Source organism: Suncus etruscus, chromosome 1 (assembly GCF_024139225.1).
Source record: "Suncus etruscus isolate mSunEtr1 chromosome 1, mSunEtr1.pri.cur, whole genome shotgun sequence".
NCBI lineage: Eukaryota > Metazoa > Chordata > Mammalia > Eulipotyphla > Soricidae > Suncus > Suncus etruscus.
Window position 1 is genome coordinate 9,718,261 of NC_064848.1, and position 17,935 is coordinate 9,736,195.

The following is a 17,935-nucleotide window of genomic DNA, read 5'->3' on the forward strand; positions in this document are numbered from 1 at the left end:
CACTCCTATTCAACATAGCACTGGAAGTACTCGCTATAGCGATTAGGCAAGAAAAGGATATCAAGGGAATCCAGATAGGAAAGGAAGAAGTCAAGCTCTCACTGTTTGCAGATGACATGATACTCTACTTAGAAAACCCCAAAGACTCTATCAAAAAGCTTCTAGAAACAATAGACTCATATAGCAAGGTGGCAGGCTACAAAATTAACACACAAAAATCAATGGCCTTCCTATACACCAATACTAATAAGGAAGAAATGGACATTAAGAAAACAACTCCATTCACTATAGTGTCACACAAACTCAAATATCTTGGAATCAACTTGACTAAAAATGTGAAGGACCTATACAAGGAAAACTATAAAACTCTGCTCCAAGAAATAAGAGAGGACACGCGGAAATGGAAGCATATACCCTGCTCATGGATTGGCAGGATTAACATCATTAAAATGGCAATACTCCCCAAAGCACTGTACAGATTTAATGCGATCCCCCTAAAGATACCCATGACATTCTTCAAAGAAGTGGACCAGGCACTTTTGAAATTTATTTGGAACAATAAACACCCTCGAATAGCTAAAGCAATCATTGGGAAAAAGAATATGGGAGGAATTACTTTCCCCAACTTTAAACTTTACTACAAAGCAATAGTTATCAAAACAGCATGGTATTGGAATAAAGACAGGCCCTCAGATCAGTGGAATAAGCTTGAATACTCAGAGAATGTTCCCCAGACATACAATCATCTAATTTTTGATAAAGGAGCAAAAAATCCTAAATGGAACAAAGAAAGCCTCTTCAACAAGTGGTGTTGGCAAAACTGGGTAGCCACTTGCAAAAAATTGAACTTAGACCCCCAGCTAACATCATGTACGAAGGTAAAATCCAAATGGATTAAAGACCTCGATATCAGCCCCAAAACCATAAGATATATAGAACAATACGTAGGTAAAACACTCCAGGACATTGAGGCTAAAGGCATCTTCAAGGAAGAAACTGCACTCTCCAAGCAAGTGAAAGCAGAAATTAACAGATGGGAATATATTAAGCTGAGAAGCTTCTGCACCTCAAAGGAAATAGTGCCCAAGATACAAGAGCCACCCACTGAGTGGGAGAAACTATTCACCCAATACCCATCAGATAAGGGGCTAATCTCCAAAATATACAAGGCACTGACAGAACTTTACAAGAAAAAAACATCTAATCCCATCAAAAAATGGGGAGAAGAAATGAACAGACTCTTTGACAAAGAAGAAATACAGATGGCCAAAAGACACATGAAAAAGTGCTCCACATCACTAATCATCAGGGAGATGCAAATCAAAACAATGATGAGATACCACCTCACACCACAGAGAATGGCACACATCACAAAGAATGAGAATAAACAGTGTTGGCGGGGATGTGGGGAGAAAGGAACTCTTATCCACTGCTGGTGGGAATGCCGTCTAGTTCAACCTTTATGGAAAGCGATATGGAGATTCCTCCAAAAACTGGAAATCGAGCTCCCATACGATCCAGCTATACCACTCCTAGGAATATACCCTAGGAACACAAAAATACAATACAAAAACCCCTTCCTTACACCTATATTCATTGCAGCTCTATTTACCATAGCAAGACTCTGGAAACAACCAAGATGCCCTTCAACAGACGAATGGCTAAAGAAACTGTGGTACATATACACAATGGAATATTATGCAGCTGTCAGGAGAGATGAAGTCATGAAATTTTCCTATACATGGATGTACATGGAATCTATTATGCTGAGTGAAATAAGTCAGAGAGAGAGAGAAAAACGCAGAATGGTCTCACACATTTATGGGTTTTAAGAAAAATGAAAGACATTCTTGCAATAATAACTTTCAGACACAAAAGAGAAAAGAGCTGGAAGTTCCAGCTCACCTCAGGAAGCTCATCACAAAGAGTGATGAGTTTAGTTGGATAAATAACTACATTTTGAACTGTCCTAATAATGACAATGTATGAGGGAAATTGAGAACCTGTTTAGAGTACAGGCGGGGGTCGGGTGGGGAGGAGGGAGACTTGGGACATTGGTGATGGGAATGTTGCACTGGTGATGGGTGGTGTTAAAAAAAAAAAAAGAAAAAGTATAAAAGATGCACTACAATTTAGGATTAACTGGTCTGTGTGCTGCTAACTAAAAAAAAAAATTAAACCATTTACTAAAATATTAAAATAGTACCACAGATTAGGAGAATTAAGCAGACTTTGTAGCCCTTCATGATTTACAACCCATATGATTAGAGAATACAATCATTATGACATTTGTCCAATCCCTTTCCATTGAAGCTATCCAAATTTCTGCTGATCTGAAATTAAGTCTCTGATATAAATATTCAAATACCCTTAAAAATTTAAATATCATAAATTCAGATGGTTTTTATAGTAAGCTTTTTAAGAATGATAACACCCATATTTTCAATATATCTTCAAATGGGAGAGACTGAACAATTTTAACTGAGGAAAACAAGGCTAAAATAAAATAATAGCATTTATTCTGGGACTTAAATTTGCAAATTTACTCAAACTCAGGTATTAGCCCAGATTTTGACCTCTGATGTCTTTGTTTTAGAAGAATTTAGAGGGGGGAAAAGATGAAGTATAGAAATAAAACTACAAAAAGTAATTTTTTTTTTTTTTTTGGTTTTTGGGCCACACCCAGTGACACTCAGGAGTTACTCCTGGCTAGGTGCTCAGAAATTGCTCCTGACTTGAGGATCATATGGGACACTGGGGGATTGAACTGCAGTCCATCCTAGGTTAGCGCGGGCAAGGCAGATGCCTTACCCCTTGCACCACTGCTTCAGCCCCCAAAAAGTAGTCTTAATAATAGATGATACTTTGTTGATATTTTAGCCAATATGATCTAAGTTGTTAGGGAAAGGGGTAATATATTCATGTATATGTAATGCATACATAATAGTTTAATATGACTAATTCCCAGAAAGGTCATTGCTATCTGGAATCTTGTTCTTGTTAGTCATGGAATAGATTTTAAAAGATAAAACTCCCTACTATTGACTTTCAGGTACAAGAAGGAGTTGATTTAGTCTACCTCAAATATACTTTCTCATAAGAACTAAGAGTTTATCAAACAAAAATTGGGAAGAGTTTGTATAAAAATGGCAAGGATAAATTGTGAGGCTGGGTAACTCAAATAATTCTGAGAAGACAGTGATGATGAGACCTAACTGAAAAGTCAGTTGGTGTGTAAGAAGTTAAATTTCAACCTGAAAAAATAACCAGTGAAAGATGCATAGCAGGTTTGAAAGAAGGGAAGCACAACAGAAGAGTTGAGAGGGTAGAAAGGAAAGCAGACACCACCAAATTGAAGTGTAGGATTCCACACTCTGGTCAAATATTTTTCAGACTTCTTTAGTGACTAAGGCAACTCTTTTTTTTTCTTTTAATAATGCTCCTTTTATTACTTTAAAATTCAAGCCTGAAAAAAAAAACAATTCATTCTGGCACACTAATTTTTTTAACTTCCAAAAATTTATCAGAAACAACAACCAACTGAATTTTAACTTGCCTTGAAATGTGTATAAAACTGAACTTGGTAATGTTTGTAAGCTTAGATTATCTTAACATAGTAGATATCACAACCCTGACTGAAACCTAAACAAATTGTCATGACCTAATCTTAAAAATCCACCATGAAAGAAAAACATCACCCTCAATAATAAAATTTCACAATCCTCACAATCCTATTCTTAAGATAAGGCACGTCAAGAAAAAAGAACACAGAAGCAACTAAAGGAAGTTTTCACAGAAGGAAAAAGTCCTTTAAAATACTAAACATTTCAAATTTCCCTAAATACTCAATTAAAACAAGTACAACAGGCCTTACAATTATCAACATTCCCTATTACTAAACCCAGGCAAGCTCTACCACAACTGAAAGCAGAACAGGAAAAAAGCTCACAAAGCATAAACATTCCTTGAAGATTAGGCTGTACAATTAAGAACTGTTCTACAGCTCGTTGGGTTGATGATAGTTAGAAATATTTCTCCCATTCCGTTCAGTCCAAAGGTAATTTATTCCTCCCTCTTATGTAATAGCAAATCAAAGCTTACATAACAGAAAGGGAACGAAGGTTAAAACAAACCAGCAAAAAAAAATTAAAAAAACCTTTACAACCAGTTTTCCTTCTCCTTAGATCCCGACTCTATTCTTAAAATGCCAACTTTACTTCCGTATGTTTCCACAAACCTTCCACCATGTGATCTGAAAGCTGAAACTCAAAGAAGGAAATGGGAGAAAGGAAAATAAAAAGTATTAATCATTTTCTGATGAGGCAATACTAAGCTTCAACTTCTTTTATTGGATTTTTAATGTGAAAGTATCAAGTATAAAATGGTGACAATGATGGTGGTAACAATAAAGGAAACATCTTCAACAGGAAATGGAATAGAAAAGTCTTTGAAAACAGGTAAATAGGGCTAAAGAGATAGCACAGCTGTTTAGGCATCTGCCGCTATCCCTGGTGCATCAAGGATGCAGCCCCAGAAGTTTCCTGAACACCACTGGATTGGTCTGAAGGCCCCTAACATTGCAAAATAGCCTTGGGAATCTATTCTCAACATAGTGGGATCTAAACAGCAACATGGCATCCTAGGGTCGTTATAGTAAAAAGAATCACTAGGAAAGGCCTCCAGGCCTCCTGAAATATTGCTTCAGAGGCCTTCGTAAAATAATAAGAGCAGAAAGACTGCAAAGCATTGCTTTCACAAAATGTGTGACCACTCTTTTTGACTCATCATTAATATAAATATTAATATGTACTCCTTCCATACCACAGATTATATTTATTACTTTATACAACTACCTAGGCACCAAGAAAAATTATTGAAATTATAGATATGAAATTAACTCTTGAATCCCGCCATGTGTTTTGGCACTTGGAAGACATTTTAAATGACCTCTGCTCTTCTGCATGTTGGGCCATGAACCACCCTTCACAAAACAGTTCCTGAGGGCATGACAACATAGGTGAGCTGTTCCCACCAATGAAGGGCAGAGCCAGAGAAGCCCGGCTGCTCGGCTTCATGGCCACACATCACATATCTCCTAGCCAATTAAGCACAGAACAACATGTAAGAAAACACCACACTACAAGTGTGACAATTGGGAAACAACACAGGCCAATACTATGCATAGAGAATGAAGATGTCAGTTCTGATAACCCAAAAAGTGCCAACCATTTATATAGCCTCTCATGTAAGGAGTTTAAAGAAGAAATATGGAGGATACTCATAGAACTCAAAGAAAGCATGGTCAAACTAAACAAACCACAAACAAGAATAAAGAAGAAATAAAATAGAAACAAGAAAACTAGAAACTGAAATAATAGGACTGAAAAACTTGGTAGGCAAAATGAAAACCTCACTGAAAAGCTTCTCTACCAGAGTAACAGCAGCTGAGGACAGAATTAGTGAGCTAGAAGATGAGATGCAAAACAATGCCATACAAATGGAAGAGGTCAAAAAAGAGCCTTAGAGCAAATGATCAGACAATGGAAAAAATCCTCAAAGAATGTGAACAGACAAAAATAGAAGTCTTTGACAAACTCAACTAAAACAACATACGAATCAAGAGACCCAGGAAGAAAATCCCCAGAAAAAATATCAACAGTCAAGGACATCATTGAGAAGAATTCCTAGAATTAAAGACTGCATGCAACCAAATCCTACATGCCTGAAGAGTAACAGCTTAAAGAGACCTAAAGGAAAGCACCCTAAGACACATCCTAGTCATAGTGATGAATCCCACAGAGAGGGATAGAATATTGAAAGCAGAAAGGTCAAAATGGAAAATTACATTCAAAGGAGCGTCCTTAAGATTTACAGCAGATCTGTCACAAGGCACCCTCAAGGTTAGAAGGCAGTGGTGAGAAATAGTGCCAAAACTCAATGAAATGAAAGCTTCACCTAGAATACTGCACCCAACCAGACTCACTCACATTTAGGTTTGAAGGAAGTATGCATAGCTTCACAGATAAACAACAGCTCAAAAACTTTGCAGACTCAAAACCAGACTTAAAAAAAAAAAAAATTGAAAGGTCTACTTTAAGACAAGACAGATCAAAAGACACACCAAAGTCCTACATACGATGACACTAAATCCCATGGCAATTAATCTCTCTCAAAGTCAATGGACTAAATGCACCAGTTAAAAAACACAGTGGCAAAATGGAACAAAAAGCTAAATCCAACGTTCTGCTGCCTACAAGAAACACATCTGACTAGTCAGAACAAACATAGACTTGAAATCAAAGATTGGAGGACAATCATCAATGCTACCAACTTCCTTAAAAAAGCTGTAATGGCAATTTTAATATCAGATGACACTAACTTTAGACAGAAAAGTTATAAGGGACAAATATGGACATTTTGTAATAATTAAAGGATATGAATAACAGGAAGAAATCACACTTCAAAGCATATACGCATCCAATGAGAAACCAGGAAAATATTTAATACAATTGTTGACAAACCTGAAAGAAGACATCGATAACAACACAGTAATAGCTGGAGACCTCAACACTGAGCTGTCAACACTTGATGGGTCAACCAGGCTGAAATCAAACAAGAATATACTACTCGAAAAGGAGAAATGGAAGAAAGCAGCCTAGTAAATATATATATCTGACTTTACCCCCAGAAAACTGGATATAAATTTTTCTCCATTGCACATGGATCATTCTCCCGGATAGAGTACATGTCAGCCCATAAAACATACTTCCACATAAAATCAAGAGGATTAAAAGTGTACCTTCTCAGGAATACCTTCTTAGATAACAATGCACTGAAATTGGAAGTGAACTACAGAGATAAACAGAAGAAAAACTTTAACATCTGGAAATTAAACAGCTCACTACTGAACAACCAGTGAGTCAGAGATGAAATCAAAGAAGAAATCAAAAGATTCCTTAAAACAAATGTGAATGAAAACACAAATGATCAGAATTTGTGGGACACAGCGAAATCGGTACTAAGAGGCAAATTTCTAGCTTTGCATGCACACATCAGTAAAGAAGAAGGAGCTTACATAAATAACTTAATGATACAGCTTATAAAATTAGAAAAGGATAAAAAAAAGAGGAACAAAAATAGGTAAACAGGAGGAAATAACAAAGCTTAGAGCAGAAATCAATAAAGTGAAAATCTGGGGCCGGAGAGATAGCATGGAGGTAAGGTGTTTGCCTTGCATGCAGAAGGACGGTGGTTCGAATCCCATCATCCCATATGGTCCCCTGAGCCTTCCAGGAGCAATTTCTGAGCATAGAGCCAGGAACAACCCCTGAGTGCTGCCGTATGTGACCCAAAAACCAAAAAAATTAGAAACCTAAAAAACAACCTGAAAGATCAACAAAATAAAAAGTTGGTTCTTTAAAAATAAAAAAACAAGACTGATAAACCACTAGCGTAACTCACAAAGAAAGGGTGAGAAAGAAACTTAATAAAACAAATTAGAAATGAAAAAGGGGAGATTCAAAGGATAATCAGAGACTACTTGAGAAACTCTGTACCATGAAACATGAGAACCTGAAAGAAATGGATAAATTCTTGGACTCATAATCTTCCACAGTTGAATCAGGATGACCTAGCATATCTCAACGGACACATTTTATTGAGGAAATTAAAATGGTAATCAAAAGTCTTTCCAAAAACAAATGCCCAGGCCAAGATGGATTCACTAACAAAGTCTTTCAAATCTTTCCTTTTTTGTTTTTGTTTTTTGAAACCACACCCAGTGATGCTCAGGGGTTACTCCTGGCTATATCCTCAGAAATTGCACCTGGCTTAGGGGACCATAAGGACTATAATGTCTGTCCAGGGTCAGTTGCATACAAGGCAAATGCCCTACTGCTGTGCTATCACTCTGGTCCTCTTTCAAGAAAAACGACTACCAATACTTTTCAGGTGCTTTCAGAAAATTGAAGAAATGAAAGGCTCCCTTGTTTTTCTAAAGCTAGCATTACCAAAACATACCAAAAGCAGGAACATAAAAGCACAATACAAAAATGCCTTCTGCACACCATCATTCATTGCAGCCCTATTTACAATGGCCAGAATCCAGAAACAACTCAGATACCTGACAACCGACGACTGACTAAAGAAACTGTAGTACATATACACCATGGAATACTATACAGCCATCAGGAAATATGAAGTCATGAAATTTTCCTATATATCAATGATATGGAAACTATTATGCTGAGTGAAATAAGTCAGAGGAAGAGAGATAGACAGAGATTAGTCTCACTTACTATGGGATTTAAGAAAAGTAAAAGACATTATTATAATAATACCCAGAGACAATAAAGAACAGGATTGTATGGACCAGACTTCGATATGAAGCTTACCACAAAGAATGGTGAGTTCAGTTAGAAGAAATACTACACTAACAACTATCATAATGATTATTAGTGAGTGAGAGAAATAGAATGACTGTCTCAAATACAGGCAGGAGGTGGGAGAGGAGGGAGATGGGAACATGGGTGGTGAGAAGGATGCACTGGTGAAGCTAGGTATTCTTTTTATAACTTGAAACCAAACTACAAACATGTATGTAATCATGTGCTTAAGTAAGCTATTAAAAAATAAAAGAAATTTACTCTTTCAAATTTAATACATAACATTTGTTTTCTTTCTTTTTTTTTCCCCCTTTTTTGTGCTGCACCTGGAGGCACTCAGCAGTTACTCCTGGCCTCTGAGCTCAAAGATCGCTCTTGACATTTGAGATACTGAGATCAAACCCAGGTCTGTCCTGAATCAACCACATGCAAGGCAAATAGCCTACCACTCTGCTATCGCTCTGGCCCCATTTTTTTTAATATTAATTACATACTTTTTCAATAGAACTCAAATTCCTATGTAAACATATGAATATTTTTAACCACAAACAAATTATTAGAATATTTTCAAACCTGTGGCTTCCATATGCAACTTGTACAATCAAGCCCTTGGATTGTACAAGTTGCATATGGGAAGCCACAGGTTTGATTCTGCTATGCCTGGTTTCCCTAGCAACACCAGATATGGTGTATCCCCATGAGCCCCTCAAAATCTGAGAAAAGTTTACAGTAACTTCTGTCTCCTTTTTATACACACCTAATAAACAAAGTAAATTATTTTAGTGAGATTTAATATTTTAATGCCAACATGGCACAGATTTTAACAAGTACTCAGTTTCTAACAAAGAAAAAAAAGAGGCAAACATTTTTTAAAGTTTCTGATGGTATTTAATCACAGTGAAAATATAAAAGACATTTTATGTTTCCTTTAGCATTTTATTTTTTCTTTAGCTTATGCAAAGAAATATTAATTAAGGAACATGTTACTAACTAGAAAGAACTCTTCCAGAATTTACATAACACATAACAACCCCTATAAAACTAGCCATAGATTACCTGATTTTGAGAATGTGCCTAAAATTATTTTTTGTACAACTGAGTGTTAACATATGTGATGCACTTCCCCAGTAAACAAAAACTTGAAGCACAAATCCAAAATCTGTCATACTTTTTTGTTAAGGACTTTGTCAAGGGGATTGGCAGATAAGTGTATTTAACCTTTGTCTTCTGATCCGGGTTCCAGAATGGAGTCACAGTCTGTAGCAGAAACATAGCTGACCAAAGACTAACATAAGCTAGTAGGAAATGTTTTAAGTGTGTAATTTTGAGAAGCCACTGAAATTCAAATTAATTACTATAACAAAGCTAAACAGTGCAGAAATTGCTACCAGAAGTGAGGAAACATAACCATCAAAAATAAAAATGTGACGTAAAGCTGTGGTACAAGGTTGAAGGCAAGGTAACTAGTACCGAGGATTACAAAGATTGGAAGCCACATAATATTAACAGTGCAAAGAAAACTGCTACAGCTTTAAAAACTGTAGTATTGCATGGTTAGAGTATAAAATATAGGCTCTGATTATTAACTACATTTGATAAAATCCTTAAACTCTTGAAACCTTTCTAAATATTAAGAGCAATCAAGATAAAAGGATCACCTTACATATTTAGGTAAAAAACCCTTTTCAACCACACCTGAATTTAAAAGAAGTGAGGTGATTTTTGGAAAAACCTTATATAACCACAGAATGAAGAGAAAGGTAATAATTGTGAGGGGTGCCAATTGTGTGAATAGAAGTGGGTAGTTCTGATTCCACATATGGACCCTCTTGGGGAAGAGAAAGAGACTGAAGGCTGCATTAACTCACTGGTGATGAATGATTTAATGAGACAAACCTACATTATTTATCCCAAAGGCAGAGCTCAGAAACCTAACAGCATGACTAGTGGGCAGCGTTAGAAAGAGGGCAGAGCAAGAAGAAAGGAAAAAGATCCCTTTGCTCCAGAGTATCTCCTGGAAAAGAGGAAGGCTTATCAGACCTCAAGCTACCGAGGCACTTTTGGAAAAGAAAAAGAGAGGAAATAAAAACATTCCAGTATGGAAGTACTAGACTAGTCCCTATATAATTCCTGGAATTAGCACATGACCAAAGTGTGCCTCAGACCCAGGAAACAAAGCCTCATAACAGGAAAGCACCAGCCAACCAACCATTCATGGGCTTCCTGTAGTATCAAAAGGATTAATTGGGTGAGTATCCAGATACGGATGACCATTGAAGATTGTGCTTGAGAAAGAAATTCAGGTATGCCTTTGTCAAAGTCACTCCTCATAGCCATCAGATGCTTCATACAGTGAAGAGTTTCTGACCTGAAGTCTAAGAAATGTAGACAAGTCAAGGCCAAGAATAAGAGTATCCTTTCATCTAGTGGTGTGATTGGGTGTCTAAATATTTAATACCTGAAACAACTTGGTAATCATGATGTTCTAAAAAAAATTTTTTTTGTTTTGGTTTTTTTTGGGGAAACACCCTGTGACGCTCAGGGGTTACTCCTGGCTATGCGCTGAGAAGTCGCTCACTGGCTTAGGGGTGACCATATGAGGACGCCGGGGGATAGAACCTCGGTCCATCCTAGGCTAGCGCTGGCAAAAGCAGACACCTTACCTCTAGCGCCACCGTGCCGTGCCCCCCCCAAAAAATTTTTTTAAAGAATAAGATTATCCCTCAAGACAGACATCTGGGGAAAATCTGATGTCACTTGCTTTGTCACTTGCTTCATTTACTAAATTAATTGTCTTGCTGGGGAAGCATTTATAGATATTCAAGTTCTTGTGCCCTTTCAGGCTTGCAGGGCCCATCATATTACTAAGAACAGAGCAGGCTTCCCAGGGAGATGGGGCTTGCCTGGCTATTGAGGATCTATCAACTCATCCGAACCTGATTAAACACCTGAAAGTATGATGCAGTAAAAGCTTATGGTTTCGTTTTTTTGGAACAGTTATTCAACATATTCAAACAAGATTATTTTTCTGCTTCCAAAGCTTAGAGAGAAAAACTCTGGGTTAAGATGGTGATATTTCTGCAGGCTTTGCCCATTACAGCCACAGTTCCCAGGGAAATCCCTGTTTTTTCACTTTGACTACTGCTGCCACGTACAAAATGAGCAAAAGAGTATTTTGAGGACTCTGGTTATAACATGTCACCCCCATTATTACCAAGGGCTGACTCAACTTATCTGGCTGGCTAGATAAGTGTCCCCTTTCTTCCTCTCTGGCCCATATGCCTTCCATTCTCAGCTTGTATGTGGATCAAAAAGGACTGTCTTCTCAAACACAAACAGACTTTTCTTCAGCAGTTTGTGCTCCCTTGCTAGAATCTTCAAACAAGGTCTCAAAATGAACCAACTACTAACCAGGAGTCCTTCTTTGTCACATTTGTTGGAGAATAATCAAATTGTTCAAAAGAAAAGCAGTAGACTGGGGGTCGGAGTGGTAGGTGAGTGGTAGAACATTTGCCTTACACATGGGCCTATCCAGGACGGATGCGGGTTTGATCCCTGGCATCCCATATGGTCAGTCCCTGGAGCCAGGAGCAATTTCTGAGTACAGTGCCATGAGTAACACCTGAGGCCACCAGATGTGGCCCCCCCCCAAAAAAAAAAGCAGTAGACTAAACTCAGGGTCTTAAGTGAACCTGAGCATATCCTGGGCCCTTGTTCTGAAAGAAATAAAAGAACACAAAACAAAAGAAACAAAAGAGTATACATACAGGAACATAAAAATGAAGTCCTTTACCAGGCTTCTTTCAATAGCTAGATACACAATTAACTTTTTGGAAGGAAGCAGAAGATCAGAGCCGAGAAATGCTCAGTTTACTCTTGACTCTATTATCTTGGATCACTCCCAGCGGGCTCAGAAGGTCATTGTAGTGCCAAGGAATAAAAAGTGGGTTGGCTAACATGCAGTGCAGAGCCCTATCCACTGGACTCACTTCACCCTCCACATATACTTTTAAGGCTCAAATAAGAACATGGCACACAGTATTTCATATTAACATTATCAATATTATTTCAATTAAGATTATTTATGAAGTAAATATTATGAACTTGGTGAATTCCAAGGAATATTACATTGCCAATCTTTCTGGCTCCCTCTACTGGTGTCTGAGTGAAGCTTTTTTAATGTTACTCAATTTGTTTAGAAATGATACATGTGATTTGCTGTAAATAAAAACATTTTAAAATAAAAATTAGAGTATCTTATTATGTCAAACATAATATAGAATATGTAAGCACAGGTGGGATTAAAGACCTTATTAATATTAAAAACCAATATCACTTTGATAAGCCATTTTAAACTTCAAGAATCTCAAGAACTTCAAGAAATTGTCAATGTTCAAAGATGGTGAGAAGTTTGTATAGCAGTCAAATTTTAGTGCTTTCAACAAAGATTTGTATTTGAAAAACCTGGGTGAAACAAGTCTCATTTTGATCACTTATTTGCTATGATTTTTATTAAATCTCTCTGAACTTCAGTTTTTCTCAGCATATGAGGAAAGCAATATCAACTTCCTCATTAATTTTTTAATTAAGTTAATATATAGTTCTACTTCTATATGCTCCAAGGTATTGAAACAGAATAAATGCCCAAAAGGTACAGTCAAATATTATTGCTTACCAACACTACCCAGATACTGAGTAGGGATTAGAAAATATATACTAAAGATTTTATAATAGGGAGTAGAGAGATACAGCAGATATGGTGCTGGCCCTGCACATAATAATCTGGGTTCCATCCTAGGGACCTACATAATCTCCTGAGAACCACCAGGACTGATCCTGAGCACAAAGTCAGAAGTTAGCCCCAAGCACCACCAGGTGTGGCCCAAAAGCCAATAAAATGATAAGAATTTCTATATAACTGTAAAATTCAGATGCAACTTGAATTTAACTTGAAATGCAAATTAACTGTACTAAAATAATTTCCTATTCTGTGAAGATCAAAATCTATAACACGACTTCTAAGACTCTTCACTCTGCCCCTTTTTACCCTCTGAGGTGTATGTAATCCTGCAGTTCCAGTTCCTTCACAGGAACCTGGGTATGGCATTTCCTTCCTTCTTAACAATAACTCACTTTTCTATGTCTCAGATCATATCTTTCAGAGAAACTTCTATGACTTCCCAAGTCAAGTAAGACCTTCCCTGTTACATATTTTTCAAAAAGCTTATTCAATAGAGTTATATCTGAATATATAAACATATCAGCTCTGCAATACTGCACCACATATTTGTCTGACTACAAGGGTCTTCAAGGTAAGGAAGAACCCTACATCCCTTCAACCAAGCAATGTCTATATAGGCACGTGTAAATTAAAGTGATAACAAGCTAAAATTATAAAATTTTCACTGAATTAATTGAAATTAATTTTCTAAACCTGATTATAATGGATAAAAAGGTTCATATAAGCAAGCTTTAAAAGTGCTTCTAAGGCTGGCTAGTGTTCGTAAATTCTGATAGGAACAAATCCACAGAAATTTAATATATACAGATTTAACAAAATACCTACTAAGAAAAGCAATCATTTTATCATCACAGGAAATATTTGCAACCTAAAGAAACTGTGATGTATCTACACAATAGAATACTGTGCATCCATTAGAAAAAAAATGAAGTCATAAAGTTTTGTTTATACAGTGGATGGACGTATTATACTGAGAGAAATGAGTCAGAGGAAGAGGAATAAACATAGAATAATCTTACTCATTACTGGGATATAAGGAAAATAAAAGACAGTATGGAGATATCCAGAGACAACAGAGATGAAAATCAGGAGAACCATTCCATGTTAGATAGCTTGCCACAAGAAGTGGAGTTAGAGTAGAGAAGGTCTAATATGGAAAGGATATTCATAGGGCATCCCTTCATTTGCAGTAGTTCAAATCACAATGTCACAAAAGAAAAGAGAGAGGGGTAGAGTAAGACACACATACACACGACAGAGTGTGTGTGTGTGTGTGGAGAGAGGAGAGAGAGAGAGAGAGAGTGAGAGAGAGTGGAGAGAGAGAGAGAGAATGAAGTAAAATGCCTGTCCCAGAGGCAAATAGAGGGTGAATGGGAAGAAAGAGGGCATCAGTGGAGGGTGAGAGGGAAACTGTTGACATTGGTGGCAGGAAATGCACACTGGTAAAAGTTGCTATACATTGTATGACTGTAACTCAATCATTAACAACTTTATCTGTGGGGAAAAAATACTGTACAACCTGGTAACCCAGGTGTTTAAATAAAAGTAAACAAATAAATAAAGAGAAAAGCCTAAGTATATATATATATATATATATATATATATATATTAAATATATATAAAATATATATCTGCCTTGAATGACTGTGGAAAGGAAACTGACCACAGCATCAGGTAATCCCTTCTCAACCCTGTTTGAACAAAAGGAAATCTTTCACCTTTTACAATGGTCTCCAATCATAAGGAGGATCTTGGGTGAAAGAACTCTCAAAGTTTCACAGTCTCCAAGGAGAGGACTGACTTAAACTGAACTCAGCAATAACATTTGCCCAAGAAACAGGAATCAGAGTGGAGACTCAGTTTAAATAAGCATGAATGTATCTGAATGAGAACTGAGGTGCATTGAGGAGAGTTGTCAGAAATTCTAGCATTATCCATACAGGAACAATTCATGATGATAGAGATAATAAAGTCATCAAAATATCCTGGACTTTAAACATTTGAGTATTAATGCTAATTACTGATGGTATTTTGATTTTAGTTTCTATAGCATAAACAAAGACTGAAGGATGTATTCAGCTTATTAAGTCTTTTGGTTCCCACTATGCATTAATAAAATGACATGATTCAAAAACTTCAGTGAATTCTTTTTCTTTTTTTCATTTTCTTTTTTCTTTTCTTTTTGGTTTTTGCATCACATCCAGCAGCACTCGGGGATTACTCCTGGCTTCACACTCAGAAATTGCTCCTTGCAGGTTCAGGGGGGACCATATGGGATGTCGGGATTCAAACCTATAACCTTCTTTCATGAAAGGCAAACACCTTACCATCCATGCTATCTCTCCAGCCCCTAAACTTCAGTGAATTCTTAATATAACTAAGAGGTTATGATCTAATCAAGAGTGAGTTTTCCACTTAAACCACCTGGAGGTGAATTTATTAAGATAGCCAAAAATTTCCCCTACAGCCCTCTACCAACAACTTTAAATTCAAACTCTTAGTAGATTGACATTAGTAACACCAAGAAAACTGTAAAACTGTAAGCAGCACTGATTTTCCCCCTTAGAAGCTTCTTAGCTGCTCTTTCCATAATAAAATTTAATCTCTCCAAAACGAATATTTTAAAAATACAAATTGATATTTTCAAAATAGCTTCTCTAATAATTGTCCTCAATTATTTGACTTTAACTTTAAAAAAAAAAGTCACAGATTTCTTGGGGGCCGGAGCGATAGCACAGTGGTAGGGCGTTTGCCTTGCACGTGGCTGCTCAGAACGGACCTGGGTTCGATCCCTGACATCTCAAACGGTCCCCCATGCCAGGTGCGATTTCTGAGCGCATAGCCAGGAGTAACCCCTGAGTGTCACTGGGTGTGGCCCAAAAACGAAAAAAAAAAAAGTCACAGATTCCAGTATACTGAAAAGACATGAAATATTAAGTCAAGATTGTAAGATCATAACTTTAAATACACAAGGGAAAAATGAAAAAAAAATAACCAGTTACTTGCTATGGAATTTTGAATTAAAGAAAACTTTCTTTCATTGTATTTTCTATACTTTCCAAATTATCTATAATGAATATTGCCCTATTCAAGTTTCTTTTCTTTTTTTTTTTTTTTTTTTTTTTTAGATTTTGATAACAACTTTATTCTTTTTTTTTTTTCTTCACAGAATTATTTATGGTACATAGTGACAATGAATGAGGGGCATTCCCACCACCAGTGTTGTCCTCCCTCCACCCCCGTTCCCGGCATGCATCCCATATCTCCTTCCTTTTCCCCCCAGAATACTAGTGTAACTGGTCTCGACTTTACAGCTTGTTGTAGATTATCTATTCTGTTGTCGTTTGAGATAAAAAGGATAAGAAAAAAAAATATGGAACGCTTCACGAATTTGCGTGTCATCCTTGCGCAGGGGCCATGCTAATCTTCTCTGTATCTTTCCAATTTTAGTATATGTGCTGCAGAAGAGAGTACTCAACTTTCTTTTCTTACAAGAAACAAACACCCACTCAGTTGCCTTAAGGAAAACACAAACAGGATTCATCATAAAGTTATACTAGGGAAATATCACAGAAAAAAATAATGGGAACCAGAATTGTGCTGAGCCAACAAGATCTAGAGCAAGGGTGGTCTGGATTAGATTCCATTGGAGGAACTTAATGAAGACAGAAAGCAGAGCTGCCTGCCAAAGCTTGGCAGCATACTTTGCTCAGCCTCAGTCCATGTATATCTTTCCACTCACTATCAGCCCTAAACATTCTTTGCTTTCATCTTAAATGCCAAATGTTGGGGCCAGAAGATAGTACAGCATTAGGCCACTTGCCTTGCATTTGCCTGACCTGGTTAAGTCCTTGGCACCACGTGATTTCCTGAACTTCTCCAACACTGTCGCAGGGAATTAACCCCAGAGCTTCTGAGCCCTGCTTAGAAGGTCCATAAGTAAAAAAAAAAAAAAAACAAACAAACAAAAAATAAACTACAACGCTTAAGAATAAAATTTAAGGGGCCAGAGCGGTGGCGCAAGGGGTAAGGCGTCTGCCTAGCCCGCACTAGCCTAGGACGGACAGCAGTTCGATCCCCGGTGGACCATAGGGGATGCCTGGGGGATCAAACCGCCGTCTGTCCTAGGCTAGCGCGGACAACGCAGAAACCTTACCACTTGGGCCACTGCTTCGGACCCTAATTTTAGACAATTTTAAATTGCATCAATTTCTTAAAAAATAAATTCCAGTTGGATCGGGAGAGATAGCACAGCAGTAGGGCATTTGCCTTGCATGTGGCTGACCCGGTTTGATTTCCAGTATCCCATATGGTACCCCAGCCTGCCAAGGGCAATTTCTGAGTGCAGAACCAGGAATAACCCCTGAGCGTCGTCTGGTATGGCCCAAAAATCATTCAATCAATCAATCAATCAATCAAGTTTTTTTAAAAAAAATCCCACAGTAGAAAGAAAGGATACTTTAAAAAAAAGGAAAAGTCTCCTTCCACTTATCTGGCCTTTTTAAAGAGGATGAGGATCCTTTATACTAGGTACAATTATATCTATTTCTATAAACATATCGAACAAAATAGAATGTCTATTGTTTCTCTTCATTTTATTAAATAATTATTGTATACCAACTAAAAATATAGATAATCAAGACAAATAGGTTACTTTAAAATTATTTTATATCTTATATAGAAATGACATGAAGAACTCTAAAACTAATTGGCTCTATTTTAAATGGATAGTTTTCTAAGTTTTATGGAGCATACATATAAAGTATTTTAAATATTTCATCATTATAGAAACACTTTTAAACTTTTCATT

General features: G+C 37.0%; 1 protein-coding gene and 1 non-coding gene across 2 annotated transcripts in view; both read right to left on the reverse strand.

Annotated features, from left to right (window-relative positions):
* UACA (uveal autoantigen with coiled-coil domains and ankyrin repeats) overlaps positions 1-17,935 on the reverse strand; it is a 91,284-nt gene that overhangs the window by 48,415 nt on the left and 24,934 nt on the right. The window lies entirely within an intron of this gene.
* Positions 16,493-16,599, reverse strand: LOC125996405 (U6 spliceosomal RNA). Its single transcript, XR_007491262.1, has one exon. It is a non-coding gene; the product is annotated as a U6 spliceosomal RNA (small nuclear RNA).